The sequence below is a fragment of the Nomascus leucogenys genome, chromosome 7b, assembly GCF_006542625.1.
Source record: "Nomascus leucogenys isolate Asia chromosome 7b, Asia_NLE_v1, whole genome shotgun sequence".
In the NCBI taxonomy this organism is placed as follows: Eukaryota; Metazoa; Chordata; class Mammalia; order Primates; family Hylobatidae; genus Nomascus; species Nomascus leucogenys.
Window position 1 is genome coordinate 107,234,052 of NC_044387.1, and position 13,692 is coordinate 107,247,743.

Below are 13,692 nucleotides of genomic sequence, written 5' to 3' on the forward strand. Positions count from 1 at the left end.
TAGCAGTGTGAAAATGGACTAACACATGAAGTATTCAATACAAAACTATTTCACAAACAGAAATATGGAATTTTATTTAGAAGAATTCTATTGGAATATTTAGACTCAAAATAATATATTGGGAAGAAAATGCAAACATATATACAAATATTCCATATGTTTTTATTACAAGTTCCTTTATTTTCTAACTTTGAAGTTGATACAATTCTCAGGGACAAAAATGTGTTAGGTCATTCTTGATCTTCTGTATGGAAACTTTTCTCTTTTTTTGAGACAGGTCTCACTGTTTCCCAGGCTGGAGTGCAATGGCATAATCTCAGCTCACTGCAACTTCTGCCTCCTGGGTTCAAGTGATTCTCCTGCCTCAGCCTTCCAAGTAGCTGGGATTACAGGCAAGCACCACCGTGCCTGGCTAATTTTTGTGTTTTTAGGAGAGACGGGGTTTCATCATGTTGGCCAGGTTGGTCTTGAACCTCAGGTGATCTGCCCACCTTGGCCTCCCAAAGTGCAGGGATTACAGGTGTGAGCCACTGCGCCTGGCTGGGAAACTTTGCTTTAATAATGTAATAATAATAATTTATTTGTTCAACAAATGACTGTTTTACTACTGCCTTGAAAGTGCCAGACAAATGTTAGGCATGTGTAGGTTTGGGGACAAGGGGGATAGGTTAGGGATGAAATAATGATCTAGAAGACATCCACTGTGCCATGAAGGACCCATCATTTAACAGGCCACAAGAGGAAAGAGACAGACATGTAATAAATCATTTTACTTCAACTCATTAAGTGTTTCAATAAAAGTAGCCATAAAGTCCTGAGGTGGCAATTACTAGGGATTGGCCAACTGTGGCTCAAGGAACCAGGAAGTGCCTTATGGAGGAGCCTAATAATTATGATGGTTCTGCTGTACTTCGTACTATTGTTCAAGATTCATGCCCAATCTAATACCTGATGACCTAATCTTTTTATTGCTTGTGGCGCTCCTTGAGGAAGATGATGAAGAGAGGTGAAAACTGCTTCAGCCACCCTCCCACCGAGGACTGCTGCCCCTCCTTCTTTTCCTTAAGTTTCTGCGCCATGCCTCCAACAGAAGAGAAAGTTTATCCCAGGGGAGGCAAGTGGAGATGAGGCCTAGCATTCCATATGGAGATCCTGGATCCCCTTCCTTTTGCCCAGTATAGACCTGGGGAAGAGTTCAGGGAATCGGAGAAAACAGTACGTTCCTGAAGGCAGAGCTCATTCATCTGGGAAACTCCCTTTAGGGGCTGGCTGTGCGTGTCATGCTTGTCTGAGGTGGCTAACTCAGAGGGGCCATGGTAGGACCTGTACCCCTTTGCTAGAATTAGAAGCTTGCAATGTATGCATCATCTGTCTGTCACTGCAGTTTCTGCTAAAAAATACATGTCTTTCTTAGGCGGTGATATTTCCTGAGTTACTCTTTCCAAAATATTGTGCTCATCCAGATAATCTTATATTGGACCTAGGACATTGCAGTGCAAATGAAGGCAATCTTAAGCTTCCCATATCCTGAATTAGTCTTTTCAAAATATGGTGCCCGTCTAGATAAATCTTACACACCGGACCTCAGACAGTACAGTGCATATGAAGGCAATCTGTCCATTGCCATATTGTGAATACCTCAATCAGTATTATCTCTAGCTGTAGAGATCCCCCTTTGAAGCCCATATAAACTATGCATATTTAGGCTGCTAAGATAGAAATATCATTTGCCATCAACTTTCAGAAAGACTCTTTCTTCTCTTGTATTTCTTGTGATGAGAGTGTAGCCACACATCTGCTAGCCAGGCTCTAGGGCTTTTTACTCACTCCCTTCAACCATCTTCAGGGACAAAGCACAAGAAAGAGTTTTCTGAGAGTTTGCTTCTCTGCAATCTTTGACAGCTACCTTGGCTTGCTGGGGCTGGAGTTTGAGCTGCGTTTTTTTCCTATGAAGATGTAAAGTTTGTCTTTCCGTACAGAGGACCAGTGTTTATCACATCTTTTATTTGGCCTTCCATTTGTCTTTCAATACATTTTCAATCTTTTTCTCCAACCAATACAGATTGTTTATTTTCCTCCAAAAAAGAAGATAAATGCCTTACCTAGCTTGTCTTGTCTAAGCCTGCCCCTTTCCCTACTAACAGTACTTCAATTGTTAACAAGACGTTTATGTTTCCACAAGTCTTTTTTGAATCATGGGCCACAGTGTTTGACATGGTGAGATAGCTGCTGTAGCTATTCAGGAAATGAAGAACATTAGTGAAATTCCTCTCATTAAAAAATAAATAAAAAAGAAACAATATTTTAAAAATTATGTGAATACAGAACTTTTATTTATTAAAGCTAAACAGAAGTACTTTCAAAAAATTATAATCCCAATTAATCTATATTTTATTTACTTTGGCTCCTGTAGACACGTAATGTGATAATGTGTCAACTTCTGCTTTTTGCTCTATTGGTATTTTATAGTCATTAGATCAAAATATTATTTATTTTTAATGTCGTCTAATGTTTAAAAATGTAGGCTTAGCATCAAAGGACTAGAAAACTCTCAGCACCTGTTTCTTTTCTCTTTGTATTCTGTTTCCTATTACTTATCTACATTTTCAGTGACATATGTTTTAAAGGAGTTCACCAGTTTCTCTTCTTAGGAACTAAGGATAAACTCCTTGATAATGAATTCTGGTCCTTTCTTCTCTTAAAGTAACAATTATGACTAAGTAACATCCCTCAGAAGATACTATTTTATTCTTTTTTACCTTTTTTCCTTTTACTTACTGTTACGGATTGAAAGTTTATGCCTCCAAAAATTCATATGTTGAAATCACTGTAATACCTAATACCTAATATGATGGTATTAGAAGATGGGGTCTTTGGGAGGTGACTGGGTCACAAGGGTGGAGCCCTCATGAATGGATTAGTGCTCTTACAATAGAGAGCCTGGGGAGCGCCCTGGCCCCTTTTCCACCAACTGAGGACACAGCAAGAAGACAGCCAACTATGGACCAAGAAGCTGGCTTTCCCCAGAACTGGACCATGCTGACACTCTGACTTCCAGCTTCCTGAAATGTGGGATATAAATTTCTGTGGTTTACAAGCTACCCAGTCTATGACACTTCATTATAGCAGCCTGAGATAGGATACTTACTCCTATGTGCATTAACTATAACAATCTGAGAAGTGGCTATAGGCAATCAGTTCACAGTTCACTGTTATTCCCATGAATGGGATCTGAGACTGACAATTGCAACAAAAAGAACATTTCCATTTCTACCAATACTTCAGCCACAGCCCTGAATCCCTGTCCTGTAGCAGTTCTCAATGTAGTTATAAAACTGTATTTCAGTTAGTAAAAATGATACCACTCCTCTGGTGGCTGTACTGGTCTTGCAAATGTTTCCAATGTAAAGGAGATTACAGTTATGCCCAGAAGTTCTTAGAGAGCTGTCCTGTGTGAACTAAGGAAGCATCATTGTTTATTGCCAACACAGATACTGCTACAGGAATGCTTCATCGTATTCCAGACTGTATTTTGACATCCCCTTCCCATTCTCTCCAATTTGCCTCCTTTTCCCCATGAACATTTGTCTTGGGTCCTGGCCCTATTCCTCCAAGTTACTGGTAAGCAAATTATAAATAGATAACCAGATAGGCTAATTTGAGCATTAATATTAATCTAACATGTTTCTCTGTCCATATGATACCTGCATTTTTAACCAAAGTTTTAGGCTTTCAAATCAGATGAATGACCAATGAGAGAATATTAGAAACTCATAGCCTAATATTTATATTTATATATCCACAGAACCTTTAAACCTTTAAAAAGAATGAAGAAACTTGGCCTTGGAGGAAGCTCGTACTCACTGCTACTATGGACTGCATGCCTTCCTTTCCCTTTCATTCCTCCATTCATTCCATAGTTACTGTTTCTACTTTGCGTCAAGCACTGTAGCAGGCATGTGGTAATTAACAAGGCAGTAAGCTTTTAAAAGTAAGAGGTTTCCCCCTAATATATCAAGGACCTGAGTTCCTTTTACCTTCCTCCTCCACCATCACAATGTGAGTGTCCTTATGGGGCTAAATTGTCATTTATTCCATTACATCCAGACGTCACTCATGAGCTCAGAAGGGAGAGGAGGAGACAACATGCCAAAGATGAAGGGCGGTAGACACAGGCCAACTCAATCTCTTTCTTTAGAAAATCCTTTTGGGGCTGGGCACAGTGGCTCATGTCTGTAATCCCAGCACTTTGGGAGGCCAAGGGGGTGGATCATGGGGTGAGGAGATCAAGACCGTCCTGGCTAACATGGTGAAACCCCATCTGTACTAAAATACAAAAAATTAGCCTGGCATGGTGGCACATGCATGTAGTCCCAGCTACTCGGGAGGCTGAGGCAGGAGAATCACTTGAACTGGGGAGGCGGAGGTTGCAGTGAGCTGAGATGGTGCCACTGCCCTCCAGCCTGGGCGACAGAGCAAGACTCCATCTCAAAAAAAAAAAGAAAATCTTTTTGGTAAGCCCCACTGGAAGACTTCCAATGACCTGTTATTGGCCAGAAGTGGGTCACATAATCACCTCAACACAGAAGATGAGCACATTGCTACCCTGAATAAAATCTAGATTCTGTTATTATGAAAGATGGGGAGAGTGAATTTGGCATAGGAAACTAGCCGTGTGTGCCAAAGCGATGGAACTCGACTGAAAACTGGAGAAGGCAGATTTTCTTCCTTCTTCCAGCTCTATTAAGATATATTTGACAAATAAAAATTGCTTATATTTACAGTGCACAATGGGATGTTTTGATCTATGTATAGGCTGTGAAATGATTAAATGAAGCTAATTAACATATCCATCACTTCATATACTTATCTTTTTTGTGTGTAGTGAGAACATTTAAATCTACTCTCTTAGCAGCTGTCAGGAATACAATACATCATTATTAACTGTGATCACTGTGTTGTGCAGATCTCCAGAGCTCATTCGTACTGTCTAACTGAACCCTTGTTCTCGTTGACCAACATCTCCCTGTATCCCCCTCACCTACACCCCACGCTCCTTCCCCAGTCCTGGTAAACACCATTCTACTCTCTGTTTCTATAAGTTCAACTTTTCTAAGATTCCACAGATAAGTGAGAGCATGTGGTGTTTGTATTTTCATGCCTGGCTCATTTTACTTAGCACAGTATCCTCCAGGTCCATCCATATTGCTGCAAATAACAGAATTTGTTTTCTCTTTTTGTTAAAGCCGAATACTATCCCATTGCGTGTATACATATCACATTTTTTATTGTGTCTATTTAGGTGTACAATATGTTTTGATATACATACACATAGTGATGTGATTACTTCACTCAAGTAAATTAAAATAACCACCATCTCACATAGTTACCTTTCCCTTTTGTGCGTGTGGTTAGAATATCTAAAATTTTTGTTGTTGCAAATTTCTAGTATACAATTCAACATTATTAACTGAAGTCCTCACGGTGCACATGGGAGCTGTAGGTACATTCTTCCTATTTAACTGCAGCTTCGCATTCTTTGACCTGCATCTCCCCATTTCCCCCGCTTCCCAGTCCCTGGGAACCACCGTTCTTCTCTGTTTCTATGTATTGATTTTATCGCGTTTTAAAAATGTGTTCATCCAGTGATGGAGGCTGATGTTGATTCCTCAGTGTCTTGGAATTCCATATCTTGTCTATTATGAGAAACTCAGCAATGAGCATGGGAGTGCAGCTATCTCTTCAGCACACTGATCTCATTTCCTTTGAACATATCTCCAGAAGTGGGATGGCTGGATCATATGGTAGCTCTATTTTTAATTTCTTAACGACTTCCATACTGTTTTCCATAATGGCTTACTAATTTATATTCATGCCAACAGAATACAAGGATTCTCTTTTCTCTATATCCTCACCAACACCTATCTATTTATTTATTTTTGAGGCGGAGTTTCACTCTTGTTGTCCAGGTTGGAGTACAATGGCACAATCTTGGCTCACTGCAACCTCCACCTCCTAGGTTCAAGCAATTCTGCTACCTCAGCTTCCTAAGTAGCTGGGACTACAGGCACCTGCCACCACGCCCAGCTAATTTTGTAGTTTTAGTAGAGACGGGGTTTCACCATGTTGGTCAGGCTGGTCTCGAACTCCTGACCTCTGCCTGCCTCAGCCTCCCAAAAGTGCTGGGATTACAGGCATGAGCCATTGCGCCCCAGCCCACTTATCTTTTTATTAATAATCACTGCCATTCTGACAGGTATGGGGTGATATCTCGTGGTTTTGATTTGCATTTCCCTGATGATTTGTGAAGTTGGGCACCTTTTTACATACGTGCTGACCATATTTATGTCTTATTTTGAGAAATGTTTATTAAGGTGTTTTGCTCACTTTTTATTTGAGTCATTTCTTATTTATTTGTTGTTTTAGTCTGTTCGGTTTGCTGTAACAAAACACCTGAGACCGGGTAATTCTTAAAAAGCAGAAATCGATGTTCTCAGGTTCTGGGGAAGGGAAGTGTTGGCTCAAGATGCCAGCATTTGGTGCCTTCTGAAGGCTGCTTTCTCTGCTTTCAAGATGGTGCCTTGCTGCTGTGTCCTCTGGAGAAGACAAACTCTGTGCGTGTGGCAAAAAGTGGAAGGGCAAAAAAGGGCTACCTGTTTCCCTCTAGCTCTTTTGAAGGCACTGATCCCACCCAGGAGAGTGGAGACCTCATGGCCTAATCACTCCTAAAGGCCCCACCTCTTGATACTGTTGCATTGCAGATTCAGTGCCAACATATGAAACGTGGAGGGGCACAGACATTCAAACCACAGCTCTGTTTTCTTGTTTACTTCTTAAAAATGATATTATTACCAATGCTAAGAAAAAATAGCCAGGCCAAAGCAAGGGTTGGGGTGAAGTCAGGTTTGAGCTGAGAGAACAATCTGGAATGGAAGTAAACACTGAGGTGAGCTGGAGCTTGGTTCTTAAAAAAAAAAAATAAATGAAAATGATGCTGGTAGAGAGAATAGTAACGTCCAGCTAAAGCTAGGCAAGCCTTTCTTTCATGCAATATTAAGACTTTTGTATTTGAACCCATGAATAACTGGAAAGTGTTGACATACTATAGTAGGGAATTGGCTTGCTGACTTTTGCATTTTTTTTTTTTTTTGAGACAGAGTCTTGCTCTGTCACCTAGGCTGGAGTGCAGTGGTGCAATCTAGGTTCACTGTAACCTCCACCTCCTGGGTTCAAGCAATTCTGCCTCAGCCTCCTGAGTAGCTGAGACTGCAGGCATGTGCCGCCAAGCCCGGCTAATTTTTGTATTTTAGTAGAGTTGGGGTTTCATCATGTTGGCCAGGCTGATCTCGAACTCCTGACCTCAGCTGATTCACCTGCCTTGGCTTCCCAAAGAGCTGGGATTACAGTCATGAGCCACTGCACCTGACCTGAGTTTTGCATTTTTCAGAAAGAACATTCTGGATCTTTTGGGGGGAGGCTAACAAGGGCAGAAGATAATATAGAAACAGTAGTTAGAAGCTTCCACAGAGGCAGGAGATGATGTTAGTGTGGACTGGGCTTGAAACAGTGGGATAGGGAACTGTAGAATTCTTCAGAATGACAGGACCAAGTGATTGTTTAGATGTGTGTGTAGGAGAAAGATGAGTCCCGTGAATAGAAATGAAAGGCCCAGGGTGAATTCCCAGAGCAATGGTAATAGCATTGTGCTGAGATGGGAGACTCAGCCTTTGGGGAGGGTGGACAATGATGAGTTCCATTATTGACATTGTGTTTGAGGGGTCTGCTGGGTATCGCAGAGCAGTCATCCAGTGCACAGCTGGGCATTAGGGCCTAGAAATCAAGACAACTCCAAGAGGAAGACCTGGGGGAGGGTGTTTTGGATGTAAAGATCATCAGTGAAGCTATGGGAATGGATGATATTGTCTCTGGAGAGTGGGTAGAGTGAGAAGCACAAAACAGATCTCCTGGATTTTGGACTGAGAAAATACTCAGGTGGCTGGAGGAGCAGAGAGACGTTGAAAAGACAGCTCCAAAAAGAGGACAGAGATGTGAGATAGAGTTTCCAGATGAATCATGTAATAGTGGCTTGTTGCATGTGAAGGAGTGTGCGCATGTTGCAGGAGATCTCATGAAATAGCAGGTGGTACTGGCCCAGCAGGGCAGAGGAGTTGGCCCCACCTAGGCAATGTCAGGCAGAATGCAGGTCAAGGCACTTTGTTCCCAGCCATGCAGAATCTTCAATACCAAAAGTGCCTCTGCCTATCTTCCATTGCCATCACTAAGGAGACACGCAGGCCCTCGCTCAGACTGTGAACTCTGTGAACTGCTGGAGTGAATTGTGCCTTCCGCCTTTGGCTTGTCCTTTCTGTTTCTTCACCTCCCCTGGTATCCCTGCCCCCAGTGCAGCTCCTATTTAATAGTTAGCTACAGAGATTCCTCTCGAGTAAACTAAGGCAATATTTACAGTTACTTACTTTTTTTTTTTCTTTTGGAGATGGAGTCTCACTCTGTTGCCCAGGCTGGATAGCAGTGATGCGATCTTGGCTCACGGCAACCTCCGCCTCCCGGGTTCAAGTGATTCTCCTGCCTCAGCCTCCCGAGTAGCTGGGATTACAGGCACCCACCACCACACTTGGCTATCTTTTGTATTTTTAGTAGAGATGGGGTTTCACCATGTTGGCCAAGACAGTCTCGAACTCCCGACCTCAGGTGATCTGCCTGCCTCGGCCTCCCAAAGTGCTGGGATTATGGGCATGAGCCACCGCACCGGCCACGTTATTTACTCTTTATAGAAAATGTGTTTATGCCAAAGTGTAATTTTGCAGGTTAAAAAATATTTCTTAAATTTCTTTAATAATTGAACACCAACATTTATTTTATTTTAAATTTTTAAATGAGAACAGTAGGTTATTGGGACAATGGGGCCTTTGAAAACAATTTACCTTTCAAAGAATGCTCAAGGCATTGGGTAAGAACATATAAGAAATGTCCCTTCTTAGCCTCGCCATTCACCTAAAGAGGTTGTGGTCTGCATGCAGTCCTGAGGGGCTTAATGCCGAGGCTCTGGGCACACATGGCCAGCTGTGGCTACATTTTACAGCCATCCCTTTGCTCTATCCCCTCCTTGCTTCGCCACTTTAGCTCTCCTCGTCTTTTCCTCCCACAGGCCATCTCTCTGCCCCAAGATTCCCAGAGGCACACTTCAGAGAACATTCTCCTGGAGTTTTTCTCCTCTCACTACTCCTTTGAACCCTGGCTGGAACTTCTCACTCTTCCAGGCTGGGAGGCTGGCCTACTGCTCCAAGGATGCCTGGACTGTGAGAGAGAGAGGGAGGCACTGGGCAGAGACGTAATGCCCTTCATAAAGCTGGGGAATCTCAGGTTAAGATCTGGATATGATGGCTGAAAGGGGAGAGAGGGAATTACAGTTAATGAGAATTGCATCAGAAGATTTTACCTGCTTACATATGGGCAATGTATGTGTAGGTGGGTGGGTGTGACTGGGGAAAACAGGAGATGAGGTAGGCTGGCTGGGATAGTTGGTGCCAGGTTGACCAAGATGAATTAAAAAAATGCATGGTTTCAGATTTTACATATTAGCCTTGGATTTTGGATATTAGAATACAGAAGAAAAGCAAAACTGCTGAAAGTAAAATTGTTTCATCATTAAAGTAAGGTCTTTTTAACATATATACAGAATAATTATATAGATTAATATGTTTGCATATCATACTGTATAGACAAAGAAATACACATATATCTAACATATATGAGTTGCCTCCGTGCGCATATTACACCTTTGTTCAATTAAGAAATTTCATAGTTGCCGGAACTACTACCTCGTTCTCTGCCTTCCCTCAGGAGCTTTCTTGAACTGTCATCTTTAAACACCTGATTTTCAAGGCATTGTCTATGGAAGGCACCAAAGCAAAGGTCTGCCTTTTTTTAACAGGTCTCTAAGGTCCACCTTCTGTTAACAGGTCTATGATCAGACAGTCTGGGTTGCTAACAGGCTACTGTCACGTTTTTTTTGAAGTTGACTTGCTTGAGAAAGTGATGTAAAAGCTAAAATGAATTATTAAACTCTTTTTCTGTGTAATCTTAAACAACCTAAAGGAGAAACAATTCACAATGTAGAAAGAATGCAGAAGAGATTCCTCAGCTCTACAGAATGGTTGCCATGGAGTGGACCGTATTTGCCTTTTGAAAGCCAATCTTTCAATTGCATTCATCTGTGACAATAAATTTAAGGCTTACACCAGTGAAGAGAGTGGAGAGAGAAAAATGAAACCCTTTGCCAGAGCTAGGCTGGACAGCTGCTGGATTTCTGTAAGGGATATAAGAGTTTACAGGAAAGTGCCCCTCCAAGAATGAAATGCTTATATGAGCATTCTTTGTCGATGAAACTCTTTAAGAAAGACTCGCCGCGAGAATCCTGTAAACATCCATGTGCAGAAACAGATGCAGGCATAAGTGACACTATTTCAAGTCATCTAATAGATCTTTGAAAGCAAGAACAGTGCAATAAAAAATCTATTTCTATTTTCCTTTATAAATAATTCATTTCTATATTTCTCTTTTCAAATAATGCCACCACTGTCCACAGCCTGGAACCTTCCAACCCCCTGAGAAGACCTGGACTGCTCTCCTTGATGAACTGGTGTTCCTCATCTCCCAGGGAGTGGAACTGAAACTGTAGCCTGGAGGTTAAGCTCTGGGTGCTTTCCAAGCCCCTGTCCAGGATTCTGATTGAGCTGGCCTGGGATGAAAACATGGATCTGCATGTTTAACAAACAAACCAGTGGATTTTTAACGCAGGGGGTTTAGGAAATTATACAAAGTAAACACTCTCCCAGGGCTAATCTTGTTATTAATTAATTATTGTCAGTTAAAAGCATTTCTTCACTAGAGATGAGGAAAAAACCCAAACTTAAAGCGTCAATAAAACTTTCAAATTGAAGATTATTTTTAAATGTTTTTCTCCTAAATTTCAAGTCTGCTATTCCAGATAGTATCATTCTCATAATCAAAATCATAAAGTCATCAAAAAAATAAAATTCTCATAATTGAAATTTAATGTTCTTCATTCTACTTAGAATCAGAGAAAGTCTATGAACAGCAGGTAAGACCTAGAGTCACTACAGCATGTACCTTCTGGCTCCAGCTCCAGGACTGAACACACACAGCCAATGTTCAGAATTATGATTCTGGAATTCCACAATGTTCTGGCAGTTAAATCATTGTGGGTGTCCTTAATTATTTCTTTAGGCTGAATTCCTAAAAGTGGAATTAGTGGGGCAAAAGCTAATATTTAATTTAAAGGCTTTTGTTTGTATTGGCAAACCAGGATATTAAAAATAATCATAATCATAATAAAACCAAACTTATGAATGCTTGCAGTGCACTGAGCTCTGTGTCTCAGTCTTTATGACAGCATTTCAGATTTAGTGTTATCAACATACCCATTTTAAAGATGATTAGGGAATGAGGCTTCATTGGGCATGGTGGCTCATGCCTGGAATCCCAGGACTTTTGGAGGCCAAGGCAGGAGGGCTGCTTGAGCCCAGGAGTTTGAGACTAACCTGGGCAACGAGACCTGGTCTCTACAAAAATAAATAAATAATCATAATAATAAAGATAAAGAGGCTTAAAGGACGTAAAATATTGACGAAGGTCTTATAACCAGTAAGTAAGAAAACCAGAAGTGGGACTCAGGTCTTCCTGATGCCAAAACCTTGTTGCTAATCAGTAGCTGCCTTTTGAAAGGTGGTGCTAATTGGCACACTCACCAGAAGCATATGAGAATTCCTGTTTCCCCACACCTTAACCAACTTTGGATGCTACTCTTCTTTTTTTTTTTTTGAGACGGAGTCTCGCTCTGCCCCCCAGGCTGGAGTGCAGTGGCGCCATCTTGGCTCGCTGTAAGCTCCGCCTCCTGGGTTCAAGTCATTCTCCTGCCTCAGCCACCCAAATAGCTGGGACTACAGGCACCCACCACCACCCCAGGCTAATTTTTTCTTTTTTTCTTTTTTTTTTTTTTTTTTTTTTTGGTTATTTTTAGTAGAGACTGGGTTTCACTGTGTTAGCCAGGATGGTCTTGATCTCCTGACCTCGTGATCTGCCCGCCTGGGCCTCTCAAAGTGCTGAGATTACAGGCATGAGCCACCGTGCCCGGCCTACTTTTCTTTTAAATTTACTAGTTCAGTGGGACCAATTGTTTGTTTAAGAAATGAACTTTTTTTTTGAAAGCAGTTCTAGAATGTGGGTTAAGCAACTCATATTTATACCCATATACAGACATTAATTCCTTCCCAAAGATTTTCTATCATGTAGTTGCAAACTGAGGCTAGATTTTAGGCTTTATATACTAGGTGGCAGAATGGTTCTCAGACCCTTTCTAGTGCCATGTTTAGCTGAACCAGGTGGCACGGTGAGACCGGGAGTGATGGAGAAGTAGCAGTCACTGACTATATGAGTTGGAGGAGGAATTGTCATTGACCTCTATGTAATATGTGTATGACTTCTGAGCTCGATTTCTTCCAAAAGGGATTCAATATTGCTTTGAATATTCAATACATATGAGGTGGACAGTTAAAACGAAAAGAGAAAGAAATGCAGTTAAACAGAAAGGTGAATAGATATATCTGAGGTAGAGTTCATTTACTGGATCAGCTAAGTCCTAAATTTAGCTCTGAGTTCTTGACAAAGGAAACACAAAGATTTCTATAGTTCCCACTGTCCTCCCCAGAGGGAAATACAGGAGCTTTTCTGGAGAGAAAACTACTGGTGATGTCCAAGAGGGCTCGAAAATAAGGGAAACCAAGTGAAATTATAGACAAAGCCTTCAGATTTTAGGGTTTTAAACAGAAATCGGCTTTTAAACAAGGCTTAAAAGGAATATTTTTCATATTTGACATGAAACAGATATACTTTTTAATAAAACAATATTTGTTAAAATTGTCTAATAAAAGTTTCAGAAAATGAATTGATAACCTACTCCAAATGGGAAATAATTGCCCAAATGATTCAATTTCTACATGGTTCAATTTCTACATGGTTCAATTTCTTTTTTTCTGACCCATGAATGTGTGGTATTCCACAATCAAAGTTGTCTGTGGTTAAGTAGGACACTGAACATTTTTTTAATATGGGTCATCCATGCTTTGAAACACATTATTTCTTCTTTTTTTAAATTTTACTTTACAAGTGCAGAACGTGTAGATTTGTTACATAGGTATACATGTGCCATGGTGGTTTGCTGCACCTACAACCCGTCATCTAGGTTTTAAGCCCCTCATGCCTTAGCCATTTGTCCTAATGTTCTCTCTCCCCTAGTTCCCCACTCTCCAACTGGCCCCAGTGTGTGTTGTTCCCCTCACTGTGTCCAAGAAACATATTATTTCTTGAAGCTTTTACGTATATCCGAATATTGGAAATTTACACAATTTTCTCTAATCACAGTTCATCACTTGTACATAAAATCTACCCTCCAAAAAAGATTTTGCTGTGCAAAGCTATTCTTTGAGGACAGTGTAACTGAACTGTATTAGCTTAGCTTAGGTCTTAGGTAACTTATACTTTACCAAAGGCTAAATTTATTCTCTACATGGTCAGAAATTAGAGTGTCAGGAATCATCATTTTATCTAATTTCCAAAATGAACTAACAATATTTTCACTAAACTTTATTTCAC